General features: G+C 35.1%; 1 protein-coding gene across 1 annotated transcript in view; it reads right to left on the minus strand.

Moving 5' to 3' along the window:
- LOC138693029 (protein split ends-like) overlaps window positions 1–21,827 on the minus strand; it is an 89,805-nt gene that overhangs the window by 29,326 nt on the left and 38,652 nt on the right. The gene's annotated exons all lie outside the window — the stretch shown is intronic.

Consider the following 21,827-nt stretch of genomic DNA (forward strand, 5'->3'; position numbering starts at 1 on the left):
CAATACTGTGATAATTAATAACCAATATCAGATATTTACAAACAACGAGACTGCTTCGCTGTGGTCAGCATGACGCAAAGCCACCGTTTAACAAATCCCAATGCACCCAAGTCAAAATAAATATTCCAACGGAAATTACACAAATTTCGATTTTCCTTTGTACTCATGTTTGTAGTTAGAAATGCTATTACATGAGACATAGATGACTTCATTATTATTATTATTATTATTATTATTATTATTATTATTATTATTATTATTATTATTATTATTATTATTATTTCCAGAGTTTCCACATTACAGTGGTTTACTGACGCACCCACGGGGGACAGCTTTGCCGACTGCGGTACCCCGTCGGACAGGTGACAACTATCGCGAGTAGATAACAATATGATTGATAAGAAGTGATGTTGAAGCAATGAGGATTGGGAAGGAGTCGGGTCGTGGCCCTGGAAATTGGTACTATCGCAATATTCGCCTGGAAGAACTTGGGGAATCACGAAAAATCCAAATCAGAACAGTCGGCCCCTGGGTTCGAACGCCCGACCTCCCGAAAAATTACGAAAAATTACTCTTTCTTTCAAATAAAAAGTGAAAATTTTCTTCGTTATAAAATATAATATACGGACACTTCTACATATTTGATCGTTCAGCATTACATACATTTGGCATCTGGTAACGATGTATGCATAGTTTCAGGAACTACTTCCAGGGAGCGACAACTGTCTTCGTGTAATGAAGAGGGCAGTGCCGTTACCCCCTCACAGTCGAATGAAATTGAATTATGAATTTAATTAATGACGCAAACTATTTTCTGTTAGTTTCAAAGGTATTGCTTCAATAACAATAAAAACGATATTTTATAATTTTTTAAGTTTCTTTATGCTCGACCATGCCGAAATGTAGTAATTATACACCTGGTAGCAGTCCTTTAATGCATGTCATTAAAGTACACCTACTCATTAAAGTACAGGTGTTCAGCCAATGACAACTCAGCTTACAGGTGTTCAGCCAATGATAAGTCAGCTTTGTACCGTTATAAAACCGCAAGTATCGATTATTCTCGGATATGCAATCGAAAGAGAATTAGCGAAAAGTCACGGAGGCTGGAAATCAATACTGTCGCAGAAGGTTATGTTCTGTTACTATAATAATTAGCGTTAATTGTAAATAATATTCAAATAAATTCAATTTGTCAACTCGTTTTTCAGTGGCGAATTCAATAATCAAGGTTATATCAAGTTTAACGGGATTACATCAAGGTCAATGACATTATTGTTCCTCGGAAAAAATGAATACTTTCGCGTCTGCGCACATCTCACAATTCACGACCTAGAGCAAGGTCACTTCCGATCTTGTCAGATACAAATAAAATGTATACATCTGAATAATTTCAAGTTAGAAATATGGTCGAGCATAAAAAGTCGTATGAAACTTGCCTATAATGGTAATTATGACGCTCGTATGAATATTATGAAACTCGCTTGCGCTCGTTTCATAAATATCCATACTTGAGTCTTAATTACTATCATTATAGGCTCGTTGCATAATGTACTATTAGGGTTCGAAATATGTAACGAAATTGCTTGTATTTTTTTTACGAAATATTCACTGAAATCAAACAATTTCCATCACCGAAATAAAAAATGAATGAATGATTAAATAAATAAATAAATTAAATAAATCAAAGTGAATAAATGAATAGGAGAATGAATAAATAATGAAATGTATAAATAAAAAATGAACGATTAACTAAATGAATGACTGAATAAATAAATAAATAAATAAATAAATAAATAAATAAATAAATAAATAAATAAATAATGAATGAATAAAGAAATAAATGAGTGAATAAATAAATAAATATATCAATTAATAAAGAAATGAATAAATAAATAAATAAATAATAAAGACAGAGAAAAGAATGAATGAATAAAGAAATGAATGAATGAATGAATGAATGAATGAATGAATGAATGAATAAATAAAGAAAGAAGTGAATGAGTGAATGAATAAATAAATAAATAAATAAATAAATAAATAAATAAATAAATAAAATAACTGTCCATTCAAAAACTTTATTGAAAATTCCGCTCTCGAAAAGTGGGAGTGGAGGTAGGTACTTAGCTTTCCGATATTCGATTTCGTTCTACTTCTTAAATTTCTCACTTTTTGTTGTTGTTGTTTAGTCAACTGTCCGAAGACAGATCTGAACCTCACAAGTGATACCAAGAAGGTACCACTTATGAGGCAACTAGGCCCCTATTGTAAAACTGAATTTTCCCTTATGCCACAGGCCTTGGGTATATGTCGTTCGCATAATTTGTTAAAGTGTTTTAATTGGTTATTTTACGACGCTTTATCAACTGCTAAGGTCATCTATCGTCTAAATGAGACGGCGATAATGCCAGCGGAATGAGTCCAGGGTTCAGCGTTGAAAGTTATCCGGCATTTGCTCTTAATGGGTTGAGAGAAAACCCCGGGAAAATCCTCAATCAGGTACCTTGTCTCAACCAGGATTTGAACCCGGGCCTGCTTGTTGCACGGTCAGGCATGCCAACCGTTACTCCACAGCTGTGGCGTTAAAGTGTTCCAAATATACTGTTTGGTTTTTATATATCTCAGTTTCTCCTCCAGTTTAGAGGAGTACAAAGTCATGAATCTAACAGTCTCATTTCAATTAGTTTGGCTTGGTTAGATTCCAATTCATGTCGTCAACCGTAAAGAAGAAAGAGTGTGGTTATCATTTTATAAAACTACTTCTTTGTTTATTGCATTAAAGACGAATTTAATTGCTCTGCACATTTGATTAAATACATGTTTACACAGAATTATAACAATTATATTCCACACGCGATATCAGTCTCGCTAAACGGAAAGTTTCGGTAATGTTTGGAATAAAATAAACACGAGAAAGTGACAAATATTTGATGTGACGTTAACCGTGGCAGAATTATGAAATAAGAGAATTAATGACTGAGAGAGAACACATCTCATGACACGGTTAAGGAAAAACTCGGGACCTCGTGAAAATTAATTGTGTCCTATGCGCAATTAATTTCATTATGTTTTATTTAATGACGCTCGCAACTGCCGAGGTTATACTAGCATCGCCGGTATAGAAACATGGACATTACGACGAAGTGAAGAGAAGCGACTAGAAGCATTTGAAATGGACAGACAGAATAAGAAACGAAGCTGTGTTGGAAAGAGTGGATGAAGAAAGAATGATGCTAAATCTGATCACAAACAGGAAAAGAAATTGGTTGGGTCACTGGTTGAGAAGAAACTGCCTTCTGAAGGATGCACTGGGAGAAATGGTGAACGGGAGAAAATTTCGGGGCAGAAGAAGATATCAGATTATAGACGACATTAAGATATATGGATCATATGAGAAGACAAGGAGGAAGGCAGAAAATAGAAACTTTCATTTCATTTCATTTTTATTTGTCCATAAGAGAGTTAAAACCACAGGACTTGTCAAAGAGAGAGATAGAGAGAAAACAATAATTAAAATAGAAATAATACGTAAAATAGATAAAAATACACAAAATTAGGACCAATGTAAACCCACATGTATTTCATCCAAATTGTAGGGACAAAGGTTTGTTAAAACTCTTTTGATGTATCTTTTAAAATATCTTAAATCATTCGTATTTTTAATTTCGTGAGGCAAACCATTATATACTGTATTTTTAAGCCACAGACCATATACGTTTTGTGGAAACTTGTCAATCGATGTGCTGGAATATTAAAATTTTCCTTAAAACGAGTGTTGAAATAATGAAAATCATTATTTCGATAAAAATGGTTCTTATTAGAATGTATTAATTTCATAAGCTTAAAAATATATAAAGCATAAACTGTTAAAATATTAAAACTCTTAAAATATTCCCTACATGATGTACGATTATCAACACCTGCCATGCATCCCACAACATGCTTCTCAGCAATAAAAACATCACTCATCTTCGAAATTGACCCACAGTAGCATATGCCATATGATAATCTCGATTCTACTTCAGCATAATAAAAAGACTGTATGGTTCTATGACACAAACAAGATCTCAATTTCTAATTTGGTAACAGACAACATTCATTTTCTGAATTAGGTGTGAACAGTGTAGACTGGAGAATGCTGAGTTTGCAGTGAAAGACCTGCCCTTGGGCAGAACATTATGAATGAATGAGATTGCCAATGTGATGGAATATTATGAACAAAAACAACCATTAATTTTGAAATATTTTTAAAACTATAACATTGTAATAAATCAAATATATCTTCACGTATTTTTTGTCAGGTATACTGGGACTCAGTTTACCTTATCCTTATGATCCTAGGGACCCAGTTTACCTATGTGGGAGTAAGCAAACAACTACTCGGGATTCAGATTATCTTGCCCCTTAAAGAGAAAGTTATTTGAAGAAATAGAAGAGATGGTGCTGTTACTGGGATAGATTGTCACTAAGTTCATCTGCAGACAAAACAAGGCAACACGTCTTGTTCTCTGCCATAAAAGTCAACAACACGACGAAGTAAGAGCTATAAGTAATGTTCACAATGCAAAGGGAGAGAGAAAGAAGGAAGACAGTCAGAACACAGTCTAATATATGTAGTCACGAAGCTCAATACGTAGTAAATATGCATCCATAGATAGTTGCTAACCACTTGAACCCTAATATTGGCCTCATTACAGACAATGCGAAATAGTACCGGATACAGTCTATTGTTTCTAGCACCCTCACGACCCAAGCTTCGTGACTGTATATACTAGACTGTGGTCAGAAGTAAGAAAAGAAGAGATAGCAGCTATGGCTATTCGGATAACCGAGAAAGTGTGTTTATTTTATGAATCAAAGGAAAAAAGTTTCCCATCCCTGAGCTATGAGGTTCTTCGTCACATAGGCCACTATTTCAGCATCTCTCGATCGCTAGTTGTTGAGAAATAAAAAATGTAACATTGTTATAGCAGACAATGAATTCCCAAGGAATTTTTAGGACGGCTTCACAGACGTGTTTTCCACACGATGGGACATGTTCCACACTGTAATTCGATTCTGTACGCAGACAGTTCACTCATGACAATGGGGTAATTACTTTCACTTGCAATTCATTCTGTCATACGTGTATGTTGCACGTGCGAAAATGTACTTCGGATCTTGCGTACGTATTTTACATCCGCAACAACAATGGCAGCCATATTAAATTGCAGCGTACGAAAGCAAACAAAATGCAATGAAGATATTAACCATTTCAATCTGTTACATAAGCAGGCTACCAAGAAATTTCGTGCTAGACAATAATTATTGCATTTTCTCAAGCCAACATAAGATCGACGAAATAATAATAATAATAATAATAATAATAATAATAATAATAATAATAATAACAAAAACAACAACAACAACAACAACAATAATAATAATAATAATAATAATAATAATAATAATAATAATAATAATAATAAATTTTGTACAGGATAGGGACCGATGGCGGGTTTATGTGAGGGGGGCAATGAACCTGCGGCTTCCGTAGAAGCTATTTGTAAAATAATAATAATAATAATAATAATAATAATAATAATAATAATAATAATAATAATAAAATAATAATAATAATAGTAGTAGTAATAATCTTATTTATTTTACAGGTTTACAATGTATTTGACATCTTCCTGTAATTACCCATTTCAAGAATTTATACCCACTCGCCACTCATCTCTATTCTCCCAATCTCCATCCTCTAAACCTCTCTCACTCAATGTTCTAACTATTCCCTCTGTCCAGGTTAAGTTTAGTCTCCCTCTCTTTCCTCTTCCCGTCGGAATCCATTCATAAATCTTTTTCGGTAATCTGTCTTCCGTCAACCTTTTTATATGGCCAAACCATCTTAACTGTGCTGTTCTAATGTCTTCTACAAGGAATCCTGATTTTTTCTCTCCTCGAAATGCTTGTAGATCGTCGCCAGAAACCATTTCAGTCGAATGTAATTTATGTATTGTTCTTGATTTCAAATGCCATGTCTCTAATCCATATGTGATTGTGCTTTTTACAATTGAAATATAAATGTTTGTATTTGTTTTTATTGTAATGAATTGAAAATATCTCGGTCCTATAAAATGCTGTTTAGTCTTGATATTGCTAACCTTTCATTGTTAATAATAATAATAATAATAATAATAATAATAATAATAATAATAATAATAATAACAATAATAATACATATGCTACTGGAGCTAAATGATAGCTATGAACAGTATGGAATGAAGATAAATGCAAACAAGACGAAGACCATGGTCATAGGAAGAAAAATAAAGAAGGTAAAATTACGAATTCTAAATGAGCCAGTAGAGCAAGTGGACAGCTTCAAATACTTGGGATGTACTATAACATGAGCTGCTGCCAAGAAGTCAAAAGGAGAATAGCAATGGCAAAGGAAGCTTTTAATAGAAAAAAGAGCATCTTCTGCGGACCTATGGAGAAAGAACTAGAGAAGAGACTAGTAAAGTGCTTTGTGTTGAGTGTGGCATTGTACGGGGCAGAAAAATGGACATTACGAGGAAGTGAAGAGAAGCGATTAGAAGCATTTGAAATGTGGTTATGGAGAAGGATGGAACTTGTGAAGTGGACAGACAGAATAAGAAAGGAAGCTGTGTTGGAAAGAGTGGATGAAGAAAGAAACTGATCAGAAAGAGGAAAAGGAATTAGCTGGGTCACTGGGTTGAGAAGAAACTGCCTTCTGAAGGATGCACTTGAAGGAATGGTGAATGGGAGAAGAATTCGGGGCAGAAGAAGATATCAGATGATAGACGACAGAGGAAGGTAGAAAATAGGGTTGCAGTGAAAGACCTACCCTTGGGCAGAACAGAATGAATGAATGAATAAAGTTTCTCGCGATATAAAATCATTTTAAGTGATAGGCTATATGCGGAAAGTTCAAGTTCCATAACTAATGAATGCACATTATTATTCACTGCAACAATTACGATGGAAATGGAGATCACGGTCTAGTATGCATTTATAGTCTATTATGTAATACAGACCTACTTATAGCTCCACAGACTTCTATTGGTCACACCTCACTTCAGAAGTTGATTAGAATTTATTCAACAGTGTTCCACTATATTGGGAGTTAACTGTACTCCATGGATACGAAGCGACGACCTATTTGTTTATATCTTTATCCGTTGCATTACCTGTGTTCGGCGTACTATATAGGCTACTCAATGTATCTTTAACTTCAGTCTTCAGGTATCTGGACCTCGAGGATGCTTAAACATCGATCTCTCCCATCATTATTCCTTAGCATTTTCCAATTTCCGGCTGGCGACGCGTGGAGGAGGCTGGTGTAGTGACAAACGAGACTGAGAACACAATGAACCTTGGTGTTGATTGGGAATGCGTCTAGTTGGGTTCAACGTAATATCCTAGATCACATATACCTAGATTGCTCGACCTTATAGGCTTTAACAGTAACAACATTTGTCAGGTTTACTATGCTGCCATCTAGTAGTTACATAAGGAGTCACGTCACAACTCCCATTTGAATTGCATTAGCGACTGTACTGCCATCTCGTGTTCGTTTACGGCAGACGGGTGGCGATCCTGGCGGTTGTTCTCTTCAAAGTGCTACCGATTTTAACATAGGGATGAGCAATCTGTTATATATGTATTCTGGGGTAATATTCTCTCATATGGCCCGCATTTCCTCTTCACGGTAATAATTTACAGTTCTTGTTGTATATGACCAGTCCTCTCACCTCCGAATGTATTAAAATAACGTTTAGAATCACCCGGTATATTTTAGCTTTCAATTGAGTGTTAAAACTTCCGGTTTGTTGACGGTATGGTGTTAGGTACATAATTCCGATGATAAAGGCAGGACAATGCCCGTTTCATTTGCTGTAATGAATTTGTCTCTGTGTACTTTTACACCATAATATAGCCTGCAATACCGGTTTTGCATTGCATCCAACTTTATACTCGTAATAGTTCCTACTTTCTTCTTCATTCGTAAATCGGAATTTGGTTCCCAGTGCCTGATGTATATCTGCAGTGCAATACACACATTATATAAATATATAAATTATTTTGACGTGATCATTTTGGAGTGGCTCCTTCTGAGTCCAACATTGTGACAAAACCGATAAAAGTTCCAGATCTTCTTTATCAAAGTAGTTCCCTTGAAATATGTTGAATAAAGACCGGAAAAGATGAAAAACTGAGGGCGCAAGATCGGGAGAATATGGGGAATGTGGAATCACCTCCCAACCAAGCTTCTGGATGGCTGCTTTCGTCATGTTAGGGGAATGCGGGCATGCATTATCGTGTTGCAGCAGCACTTGCAGTCTTCCTGGTCGTTTGTCTTCAACTGAGACCTCAAGGAGTCTGAGTTATTGGCAATATATGACAGCAGTTATGAATATATACACAGGAAGTAATTCGTAGTACACGACGCCTTCCTTATCCCTCTAGATGCATAATATCTTCTGTGGATAAAACTAACTTTTTGCACGATGCTATATGTTGAAACAACAGAACCATTTTCTTACAGTGCTTGCTCCGATGGCATTCTCCCCGTACATGGCACAAATGTTTCGAGCCGCCTCCGCTGCCTTTGCTCCTCTCTTAAACTAAAACAGAAGAATATGTCGCAAGTGTTTCACCCCACACACTTGACCATCCATCTTCTTTAGCCCACAAATAGCACAAATATTCTTCAAATCCGCAAAATTCAAGGCGTATTTACAAGCACAACACTCCAAATGACAAATGACAGACGATAAACAGACTCAATCAACGAACTTATGTGCCAACCTAATAATAAGTTTATAGTTTTTCGGCTTTAAAATAAATTTATTTAAGGCTCTTAAGAGGGACGGTGCAAACGAAGTGGGAAAAGTGACCTTAAGACTAGGAGCTCACATAAATGTTAAGATGAATCCCATGAGCCCTTGCAAGGGCGCGCACTTGTGTAGTCTATCTTTTAGCTTATTCTCGCTCCTTTCGTACTCGTTGATTATTCCCCCCCCCCCCAATTCCAAGTAGTTAAAGCACATTTTTCTCTAATATACTTATCCTTTTTGTTGTACTATTTAACAAATAGTTATAATTATACGTTACAGTTTATGCGAACTCTGGGGTTTTTTTATGCACGAAATGGTCACAAACCGGAGAGTAATTAAATTTAAGAGCTGCTAGTGAAACTGCTGCGGTCCAGCCTCGCGTGCCGCACTCTCAGAATCGTAATTTAATTTCACTCCGAGTCGTTTTCAGTCTTACTGTTCTCGTGCCGGTCGTGCATTGCTAAGCATCCACGATCTACCACCACACACACTTATGAGCTAACGTTTCTACATACTGTACAAATACATAGGCCTACATCAGCCATTTTCAACCAGCGGCACACTAGTGTGTCGCGAATGATCCGCTGATGTGCTGTGAGAAAATAGAAATAGTAAAGATAGTCGTAGTCCACAGTTTTGGCTGAGGGGTTAACGAGTCTAACTCCGAACTCAGCGGGCCCGGGTTCGATCCCCGGTTGGGACGAGTTGCCTGGGTGAGGTTTCTTCGGGGTTTTCCCCTCACTCCTATGGATGCATTTCAGGCATCTTTATCAGACGATTGGAGCCCCCCACTTCCTTTCCTCCCTTATCATCCTTCATTCATCATCCCGTTATTTCTTCTGGTTTTCAGATCGCTCTACAGGCGGCCCTCCGAAGCTGCTGGCTCTCTCGACTGGCCTCCATGGATTGTATTCATGTGATGATGGATAGCCTCTGCAACGGAACCCGGGGCAGACCTTCTCGGGGAAGGACTTCCGCTTTGGACCATTAAGGGAGCCTGGGGGGGGGGTTACCGAAGGAGAAGTGGTACATGGACTCTGTTGGCTGTAGGGACCGGTCGTTAAATGGATCAAGTGGTTAGGTCGGTGCGCGTAGAGGATCGGTGGGCACGCAACTCATCCCATATAGGGGGGTGTACAACAGACTTTAGGTCGTAGTGCGTGGGATGTTCCCTCCTTCCTAACAAGAAAAAAAAAAAGATAGTCGTAGCAAAAATTAGAAAAATAAAAGTGGGAGTGTAAAAAAGATGGTAAAAATGTGAGTCCAAAAGAGTCAGCATTCAGCGAACGCGGCAGAAGTCAACATTCAGAAAAAAAACATTGCCTCCAAAAAAAAAAAAAAAAAAATTAAAATTGCCCCCTGGTTGAGAAAAACTAGTTTAGATTATATGGGTGTGCCGCGTGACTTTAAATTACACCTTTAATGTACCACATGTTGAAAAAGATTGAAAAACGCTGGGCTACATACATAATATTCATTATATACATAACATAGACCACTGGTAATCAATCTTTTTAGCTAGCGTAACCCCAAAATAATTATTTTTACCTTCGTATTCCCAAACTGCATTGCAATTATATAAGAAATAAAAATACTATGGTTATATTGTATGAAAAATGTTGTTGTTATTATTATTATTATTATTATTATTATTATTATTATTATTATTATTATTATTATTATTATTATTATTATTATTATTATTATTATTATTGAGGGTTAGGTACAGCTTATAGCAGTAAAACTTTGGAAATATTCAACATTTTTTTCTTCATGGCTTATCTTGTACAATAATGAAAATTGGTACGTATAAAACACTGTCCTTCTTCTATACGATAAAAATATTTTTACGATTAAAAAAAATTATTCATTTTTTAATTCAAAATTCACTGTGCAGTGATGAAGCGTTTCCCTCATAACTCAAAAAGTATCCAACATTCTGTAATAAAATTTTTTGTGTGTGTTTATGCATGTCATATCTACGATATGATGCAAAATCACTTCTCTACCTCTGATAGATTGTCTGGTAAAAAATAAATTCATTTAAAAATGATCAATATCAGTATTTTCTTCTAACACAAAATAAAAAAGATATTATTTATTAAGGAATTTATTTGAAAGAGCATGATATTGTAAACATAAGTTTCAGCAATAAAATAAAAGAGTACATGAAAAAGTTAACAAGTTTTTGAGTCATGAGGGAAGCGCTTCATCACAGCACAGTGAACTGCCACCGTTTTGAATTAAAAAAAAAAAAAAAAAAAAAAATATATATATATATATATATACATACATTTTTTAATCGTAAAAATATTTTTTTTCATATAGCAGAAGGACAGTGTTTTACACATACCAATTTTCATTATTGTACAAGATACAGTAATGGAGGATAAAAATGTTGAATATTTCCAAAAATGTTACTGCTGTAAGCTGTATCTAACCCCTTAAAGCGTGTATAAATAAACTAAACAAAAAATAATGAGAAAATAATAATAATGATAATAATAATAATAATAATAATAATAATAATACTTACTTACTGGCTTTTAAGGAACCCGGAGGTTTATTGCCGCCCTCACGTAAGCCCGCCACTGGTCCCTATCCTGAGCAAGATTAATCCATTCTCTATCATCATATCCCACCTCCCTCAAATCCATTTTAATATTATCTTCCCATCTACGTCTCGGCCTCCACGAAGGTCTTTTTCCCTCTAGCCTCCCAACTAACACTCTATATGCACTTCTGGATTCGCCCATACGTGCTACATGCCCTGCCCATCTCAAACGTCTGGATTTAATGTTCCTAATTACGTCAGGTGAAGAATACAATGTGTGCAGTTCTGTATTGTGTAACTTTCTCCATTCTTCTTTAACTTCATCCCTCTTAACCTCAAATATTTTCCTAAGCACCTTATTCTCAAACACCCTTAACCTATGTTCCTCTCTCAAAGTGAGAGTCCAAGTTTCACAACCATAAGGAACAACCGGTAATATAACTGTTTTATAAATTCTAACTTTCAGATTTTAATAATGATGATGATGATGATGATGATGATGATAATAATAATAATAATAATAATAATAATAATAATAATAATACTAATAATAATAATTTTGTATTATCGCACGATATTCTTCGAAACACGTAACGGTGAAACGGTTGTAACAAAAGAAATAGATCCTGTAGCTGGTAATAGATCTGCACAGCACGAAGTGAGAATATTGGCAAGGCCAAATGCAGTTGGTGGTCAAGGCTACCGCAAGGAAACAGGGTCATTAGAACTATCGTGGTCATGCCCAGGTTCGCAGTACGCTACTCACTCGGTCACAGCATAAATTACAGCTCCGCCAGTGGCGGATCTAAAGACCTGCCAAAAGCGTGAGACAGGCCGCTATTATCACGCTTCCATTATTCTAGCACCACGACACGCGGTCACGCTTCAGTGTAGATTTATCCGCAACAAAGGCATCATAGTTCAGTTCTCGACAGGGCGGGGTCAGGAATTTTCGTTTTATTCGCACTTTCACTCAAACAAAGAGCTTTTTAGCAACCAGAGAATTAAAGTGGATTCGTTGGACATAATTCCTTTAATATAGCGTGAACAACATTTTAATATCTAACACATTTCAGCTAAAATGAGTCGAAGATACTAATTGTAATTAAATAAGTTCAAAATGGTCAAATTTAAAACTCTACTCTGTTCTGAAGATATACAGACGTGGACAAATTATTAGACTAAATTAATTATATGTGGAACGATAGCTGTATTTATCGGTAGAAATAATGAACAAAAATGTATTTTGCACAGATATAAAGAACAGAAAATTGAGTCTTGAGGTTATTGATATTTTGTGAACATTCCCTTATTATTTATTAACATGCTGATTTTGTCAGGGTTGCTGGAAATCAAAGTTTGACATTTTCTTTTTGAATATCAGCATAATTTAGCCAGATATCAGACATTGCTTAAATGAGTCCATGTTTTGTTGTAAGTCTCTTTTTGTTCACTTTCTTCTTCAGTATAGATCACAGATTTCCAATTTCGTTCATGTCCGGTCTTCTTGCAGGCCATGGGAGAATATATTCTGAAATATATAATTAAAACACCAGTAGTACCAACATAGCCAGAAAAAATATACTTAACCATTGGAAAAATATACCATAAGGTGTAAATAATCATATTTATACAACAGCAGAGACTCCGTGAATTATATTGATAGTTGGTATGATGAATTATATTATGTTTCCAAGAAAGCGTTTTAGTCTAATAATAATTTGTCCACGTCTGTAGTAATTAGGGAAAGAAATAATATCAGCCACAAAAAACCAACACAAGGTGGAAGTAATAGGCTTATATCTGTGCAGATTTTAATAACGTATTTCTTGGCTAGCAAAATGGCCATGTAAAATAACAAATGCTCCGTGAGAATTCATTCAAATCTCCCAGAATATTTGAAACTACGGTCGGATTAAGACAAGGGGAATGCATTGGCGTGTTTATTGTTTAATATCGCATTGGAGGAAGCAATAAGGGACTCAGGACTGCAAAGAACTAATATAATCTATTATATATACGTACAACTATTAGAATATGCGGACAACGTAGATATCATTGCCAGATCTACAAAGGCGCTGAGTGCAGCCTTCACATCTCTGGAGAAATCGGGGAAGAAAATGAGACTACAAATTAATGAGGGGAAAACTCAACAAGATAATCAGTCCAAACCCGAGGGAAACTTTGGGTCACAAGCTCAGGTCGTTAGCCGTGAGCTATGTATAATAATAATAATAATAATAATAATAATAATAATAATAATAATAATAATAATAATAATAATAATAATAATATTTAAATAAGTTAAACAACGCATCTAATGTGCTGTCAAAAAATCTGAAAGTTAGAATTTATAAAACACTTATATTACCAGTTGTTCTGTATGCTGGTGAAACTTGGACTCTCACTCTGAGAGAGAACAGAGATTAAGTGTGTATGAGAATAAGGTTCTTAGGAAAATATTTGGGGCTAAGACGGATGAAGTTACAGGAGAATGGAGAAAGTTACACAAAGCAGAACTGCACACATTGTTTTCTTCACCTGACATAATTAGGAACATTAAATCCAGACGTTTGAGATGGGCAGGGCATGTAGCACGTATGGACGAATCCAGAAATGCATATAGAGTGTTAGTTTGGAGACCGAGGGAAAAAGACCTTTGGGGAGCCGAGATGTAGATGGGAGGGTAATATTAAAATGGATTTGAGGAAGGTGGGATATGATGATAGAGACTGGATTAATCTAGCTCAGGACAGGGACCGATGGCAGGCTTACGTGAGGGCGGCAATGAACCTGCGGGTTTCTTGAAAGTCATTTGTAAATAAGTAAGTAAGTCAAACACCGAAAGTAAAACTATACTCTATTAAAATCATATTCCTAGCATTTATTTTTGCTGGCGATTGGGTGATTCTGAAAATCACTTACTGAATTTATATTATAAACATAATATTATTAGAAATATTTCGTTATTTTTAAAGGCTTAATGATGATTTCGAAGACAAGCGGATGTTGATTTCGTTGTAATTCCTAAAATACACTCTTATACGAGTAAATATCTTAATGTGCCGCGAAAGGAACTGCAATTCCCAAGTTGCTAAGCTGTTAGTACAGTTAATTTTCCATCTGGGTTGTTCTCTTCCGTGTGGAAGTTATAACTATGTCGTGAACAGTTCAGTAACAGCTGCTCTGTGTGTGGGTTTAGGTGAAATGGTCGCTCTTTCTTCCTTTCACGATATCCAGATGCTGTGACATTATATCAGTGCTCAAACCATCCGTCTTGTAGAAGAAAGACTCGTATTTACACTTTTATATAATCCATATTATTTGGCAATACATTTATATTCTTTTGTGTGGTGTGAAAGGTAACATTTCCGGCTACAAACCAGCAATAATAAGTGAAAAGGAGAATGGAAAATGTTGGACGCTCTGAATAAAATTCGGACAAACACAATACCTTAAGAATATAGTCTACAACGAATTTATGACATTAACAAAACTTTACACTTAACAAATGCAATAATTAAATTCAAATTAACCTTCATTAGTTGACAGCGTTCAAATTCTATAGTATTCGACATTAAACATGAATATATTTATATTCCAATTCAAATTAAAACATAATTATTGTTATTAAAACAATAAATCGTAAATTAAAATCCATTTAGTTTCATTTCACCAATCAATAATGGAGCTATCGTGTAATGAATTTATCAAACTCAGTAAGGACTACATATTAATACATTTGTATTGAAATTTCTATTTAAATTATAGTTTTTCAGCAAAATAACAGTGCAATAGACAGTTGTCAAACGTAAATATAATATAACACGTTCAAATAAATAATAAAATATTCTCGTACGTCATAAAGGATTTCGTAATAGGCCAACTACAGATTTTCTTTATGAATTCGGCATTACTTAATGCAAAAATGCCAGACGCAACGTTTCCATGTAGAATGCGTAAAATTAACGCCGATATTTCTGATAAACACCAAATCTAAACGCGAACTACCATGACTTAGTATGCAATTCTTAACACTCCTCCTTTTTTTCCTTGTTAGGAGGGAGGGAGGGAGCGAACATCCCACGTACTACGACCTGAGGTCTATTGTACACCCCCTCCCGGTCCGAGGCGGAAGTCCTCCCCCGAGAAGGTCTGCCCAGGGTTCCGTTGCAGAAGCTATCCATCATCGCATGAATACAATCCACGGAGGCCGCTCAAGAGAGCCAGCAGCTTCTGAGGGCCGCCTGTAGAGCGATCTGAAAACCAGAAGAACACTCCTCCTTGCTATCTAGATTACGTCGAACTTGCATTCCGTAGAAACTTTTTGATATGCATCGAAATTTCTCTGAAACTAGAACTGTTTCAAAATTATTTTCATTCAAACTATTCTAAACTTCGGAATTTTTTTTTATTATTCTAGCAGAACTTGTATTCTGAATCGAATGTCATCAAAATGAATGCTGTAAGGTTTGTTGTTCCCGAGTTATGGCCTTTATTGGCGCGCAACAAAGTTTTCGTCCCCTCTATACTCTCGCTATCCCCACCGCACTCCTATGGCGATGACTGATCGTTTGGACCACGTATGTAATTTGATTTATTTAGATATCTCTATTAATTCTCTCATAGTAGGAGATTCTTACCTCGTATAATTTCGACACACACTGAATTTAGCTCCCTATACGCACCATTCAACTTAAAAATATATAGAGATATTTTGTTCGCGATTTAATTGTCTAATTTCAAAGCTCGAAGATGTTTTAGTTAATCTGAAGAAGAATAAATTTAACATAGGTCTACTGGTTATTGGGATGAAAGTATTCAAAATAATATAAATAATATCTGAAAATATTATTATACACACTTAAGGTTTGCAGCATTGCTAAAGGAATCGTTTAACGTTTTATCCAGATCTCAGAAAAATAGTGTGGTTAAACATTATTTGATCAGTTTCTTCAGGATTCTTAAGACCGTACTAAACTCAGAAATAACTTTTAAACAATATTGAAAATAGCACATTAATTTATTGATTCCAATTTAACAGTCTTTCCATAGGCATTTAATGAATTTCCTAAGACTAATGTATCCTCAAAATAAGCATCGCAAACCAGACAAAATTTGGCAATCTGTATCTTCCACAGATATACCCTCCGTTACATTGACTTTTTTACGGAAGATATACAATTGGGAACGGAAGATGCGAAAATGTTTAAGTTATAGTCCACAATAGTTTGATATATTTGTTATCTTGAAATATGTCTTCTTAATTATTATCAGTAACATTCTTCTATCCACACTATATAGGGTTTTCTTATATAGTTAATGCTCTATTTAACCACTGAATCTCATACTCTTTTTAATTACTATGATTTCGTCTTCTGACCGAGTATAGGCTATAAGATCTCGCGCTCAGAGGGGTGGAGTTCAGGGTTTGAGGCCTACAAACCATGTCATGCTAAAGATGTTGGTTTGTTAATTATTCAATATGGAGTATTGTGCACTACATAGAACTGTTATCTCCTATACATTACCCTAGCTCACCCAAATATGTAATTAAGCAATGCAAATATGTACTGTTATGTTACTGAATAATTAATATTTAATGTGTGCCGCGTGTATATTTGTAAAATTATTCCATCTCTGATTTATTCTTAAGACCGCAAACGCAACGCAAATCAGACATCAAATTTCAGTACGGTACCTCCAAATAGCATTCAATTTAAGTACAGTACATAGGTTTATCGCTAATTATAAGTTTCGACAGTATATAAAGTTTTCTGTGCGTAAGGTTCTGTTTAGTCCTACCTTAGATGCATTTGTGCCCAGTTCTCGATTCACTCATGAGCTCCTGTAATGACAAAGCCTACGTCCATCTAAAGGAACTACACTTTCCAATGATGAAAGAATTATTCAAATCTATTAAATAGTTTCCTGAGATTGCCACATACAAACACTCTCTCTTTATAATAATATTTAGTATATTATAAATACCTATTAATATCATCCGTATAAAAAGGGTTGTTAAATATCAATCCGATTGTTGTCCAAGGACGCCTTAAGGGGACAATGTAGGTATGTTTGGTTAAAAACCTCAATATTTCTAACATTATAATCTGAAAAATCCAAGGATGATTAAAAACATTCTTGTCTACTAGTGTGCAAAATTGCATGATTCTACTTTAAATACATTCAGAGAAAAGGTACATAAAGTGCACCAATTTAACATGACGGAGATAAGGACCTACCGATACCTACATTCTCCCCTTAAATAAATGCAGAGTCATTTGTTTTATCTTTATTACTCGTATATTAATGTGAGGCGGCACTGATACAAAAAGCATTGTTATTTTAAAACAGATATATCTCGCCATATGGTAATGCAGAATTCCTGAACGGAAATTTGTACTTCGGTACATCATAGTAATTTCAGTCCTATCAAAATTTTGCATAGAATAAAACTTATCGGAAATCATTTTTAAAGAAAGTTTTGTTATGTAATATTTTTCATAAAAATCAATAATAAGCGAGATATTTCGATTTAATTCAGGCCCCCTTATAACCCCGCTCTTAAATAAATTATTTTGAATGACATATAGCCTAAAATCTAAGTTAGAACGAACTTAATTTACATTAAAATTTTAATATAAATCGGATCAGCCATTTTCGCGTGAAAAGGTAAACAGACATACAAGCAAACATTTCAAAAAAGCGATTTTCGGTCTCAGGATGGTTAATTATACATGTTAACAGCAATTATTATTGGAAAAGCGAAGATTACCAGAAACATTTTGGTTACAAATTTATTATAAGTATAGATTAGAACGGATTGCTATAAGTCTATATATTAATAACTATTCTAAGTCATCCTGTGTAAAATTAATGACATACCGGTAGTCTACTTATAATTATAAACCGTGCAATTTTCAATTCATAAGTTCATAACTTACACAACGACATGCTCCATCGCTTCTGTTCATTTTATATGACATTTGAAAGACACTCTGTACACAGATAAGAAGAACAGCAATTCTAGATGTGATGAAAAACAAGATACTTGACACAGATCTCTCTCTGCGATGCGAGTTAGAACATCTAAATCGGACAGAGTTGGCAATAACAGTATTGCAGAACTGATGACTGTTGGTGATAAACCTGATACTGTATTGCAGAGTCTGTTGAATGGAAACGATTGCATAGTGTGGTCACGTACAATTTATATCTGATGAAAGAGTACACCAAGAATAAACGTATTGAATACCTCACGAAAAGATACAAAGTTAGACGTCCACAAAGAAATGTAAGAAGAGTGGGTAAGTGAAACAGTGAATGTAAGGTAACTGCAATTTTGAGATAAGGAGGACAGGTAATTACGAAGTTTCCAAACCGAAATAATCATTGTAATATAATTATACACTAAAATTAGCCACTTATTTATTTCATTTATTTATTTACTTCTGTATTTACTTATTAGTTATTTGCGAATTATTTGCTTATTTATTACCTAAATATTTACTTTCTTATTACTTCCGTATTTAGTCATTCATCACTTGTCTATTTATTTACTTATCTGCTTATCTATCTACTTATCTAGTTATCTATTTGCCCATCTTTTTGTCTATTTACTTATTAACTTCTCTATATACTTTTTAGTCGCTTCTCGTTAACTTATAGCTTATATTAATTAATTAATTAATTAATTAATTAATTAATTAATTAATTAATTCATTCAATTACTCATTCATTCCTTAATTCGCTTCCTCGCTCATTTACTCACTATCCATTCTTTTATTTACTTATTTGTTTGTTCATTCATTTATTATTTACTTATTTATTCATTCATATATTTGTTTAGTATATGGAAAATGCCAGTTATTATTCGGTTGAGAAGCTTTTGTCATCTAGCCTGCTGTCAAAAAAACTTAAAGTTAGAATTTATACCTAAAACAGTTATATTACCGGTTGTTCTGTATGGTTGTGAAACTTGGACTCTCACTTTGAGAAAGGAACAGAGATTAAGGGTGTATGAGAATAAGGTTCTTAGGAAAATATTTGGTGCTAAGAGGGTTGAAGTTACAGGAGAATGGAGAAAATTACACAACGCAGAACTGCACACATTGTATTCAACTGACATAATTAGGAACATTAAATCTAGCCTAGACGTTTGAGATGGGTAGGGCATGTAGAACGTATGGGCGAATCCAGAAATGCACAGAGAGTGTCAGTTGGCAGGCCGAAGGGAAAAAGACCTTGGGGGAGGCCGAGACGTAAATGGAAAGATAATATTAAAATGGATTTGAGGGAGGTGGGATATGATGATAGAGACTGTATAAATCTTGCATAGGATAGGGACCGATGGCGGGCTTATGTGAGGGCGGCAATGAACCTCTGGGTTCCTTAAAAGTCACTTGTAAGTAAGTATATTTGTTTAGCTATATATTTATTTGTACTCACTCTGGTAACATGAAGTGCCTAATTTCTAACACAACAGATAATTATAATGGAATACATACAGTACGTATTCATTTCTCAATATTATTTCATGTTAAAGTGAGATTATTTCTAAAAAAAAATATAATAATTTTCTTACAATACAGGATTTCCGAAAAAGAATAACATTTTGTGCTTTGATAACGTTTGACTATAAGTAGGTAACACTTGTTTTGTTACAGCATAATGAATGTTATCAAATTGCCGTTGGCAATACTGATTATTACCCATGTAGCACTGCAGCTAGCAATTTGTTAGTGTGTTAGCATCATGGCGTCTATAGAAAAATGCTATGGTTCGCGGAGTTTAAGTTTGTTGTCGCTGTTCAGCGTAACTTCAGACAAGTGCAAGGTACAAGTTAATAACTGCATGGTTTCGTAAGTTCAAAGAAACGGGTAGTGTCGCAAAATGCAAATCTCCTGGACGGCCACGCACTAGCGAAGCAGATGTCGAGCGTATTATTCGACAGTCTTGCATTAGGAGCCCGAAGAAATCACTCAAATATCGCAGTTTGCAGCTTCAAATTCCGAAATGAACTCTACATTAATGCTATGCGAAAGAGATTACGATTACACGCATACAAAATTCAAGTAAGACACGAAATCAAACGAAGTGATCGTCCAAAACGTGTCGAGTCTACAAATTTTATTCTAGGCAAGATAGATGATGATGATGATGATGATGATGATGATGATGATGATGATGAAACTTTCTTGAAATGCAAAAGTAAAAAAAAACTTACATACTGTGTGAGAATATTTTTAACAAAGTCAACTTCCTAGCTGAACACAAAAGTTTCGGAAACCCTGTATATATATATATATATATATATATATATATATATATATATATATATATATATATATATTTTCACCCCGCGCTGTAGCTTTGTAGTCTAAGGCATCATGTTTGGACTCATGTTAGGAAATGAACGCTGGTTCGACTTCTCCTGAAGGAATTTTTTCAAAAAATTTTGGTCAATGTTTGGGACCTGTACCTATCCAGCATCGTGATAAATTTGGCGAGCTACTATAGGTGGCAAATACCGTTTCGAAAACCAGCTGTAACGACCAGAAGGATCATCTTGCTGACCACACGATACCTCCGTTCTGGTAGCATGATCGTTCACCTCTGCTGAGATATGTGGATGTGAAGCCAGTAGTTGGATGGTCAGCCTTGGCTCTTCGTGGGCTGTTCCGTGACGGATTGCTTGCTATTGCTTCCGTCAAAGACAGCGAGTAAATATGAAGTTTTTTTTTATCTCCTTGGTCAAAATATAATCCAACACAAATTGAGGTTGCAGTTAGTTTCTCAATAAACAGGATGGGATTCGGTCCCTGGACAATTCTCTCCGAGATCTGTAGGAGTCAAAACGCTTATGGGCCATTCATTTTCCAAATACTTCCATACAAATTGCTTCACTCATTTCACCACTGCTCCATTATTACCATATCAACGAATTGGTTCTGCGGTATGAACGGTAAGAGGAATAAGTGCAATACGTTAGTATAAAGTTTTTAGTCTTACAATTCTGTGCAGTACAACATGCTTTTCTGTTAATTGCCCGTGTTACCACTTATCTCGTAGCACGAAGCAAACAGGAATCGGAGTGAGGTAACATGTGTTACTGTACGTGCATCTCGCTTAGATCCGGTTCTACATATTTAACTTGCATACGACTATTAACATATCGGATTTCCTTCTAAAAACAGTGTACACCTTCTGCTGAAAAATTTAATGTGGATGGGTGGATGGATGGTTAGAGGTATGTAATGGTAAGCAAATATGTAGGTAGACAGATACACAATAAATAGATGCATGGGTAGGTAGAAAAACAGGAAGATAAACAGAAACAGACAGACAGAGACAGACAAATATAGGCAGCCAGATACAGACGGACAGATAGAAGAAACAAATACAGGCAGACAGAGACGAATAGA

The sequence above is a fragment of the Periplaneta americana genome, chromosome 17 (assembly GCF_040183065.1).
Source record: "Periplaneta americana isolate PAMFEO1 chromosome 17, P.americana_PAMFEO1_priV1, whole genome shotgun sequence".
NCBI lineage: Eukaryota > Metazoa > Arthropoda > Insecta > Blattodea > Blattidae > Periplaneta > Periplaneta americana.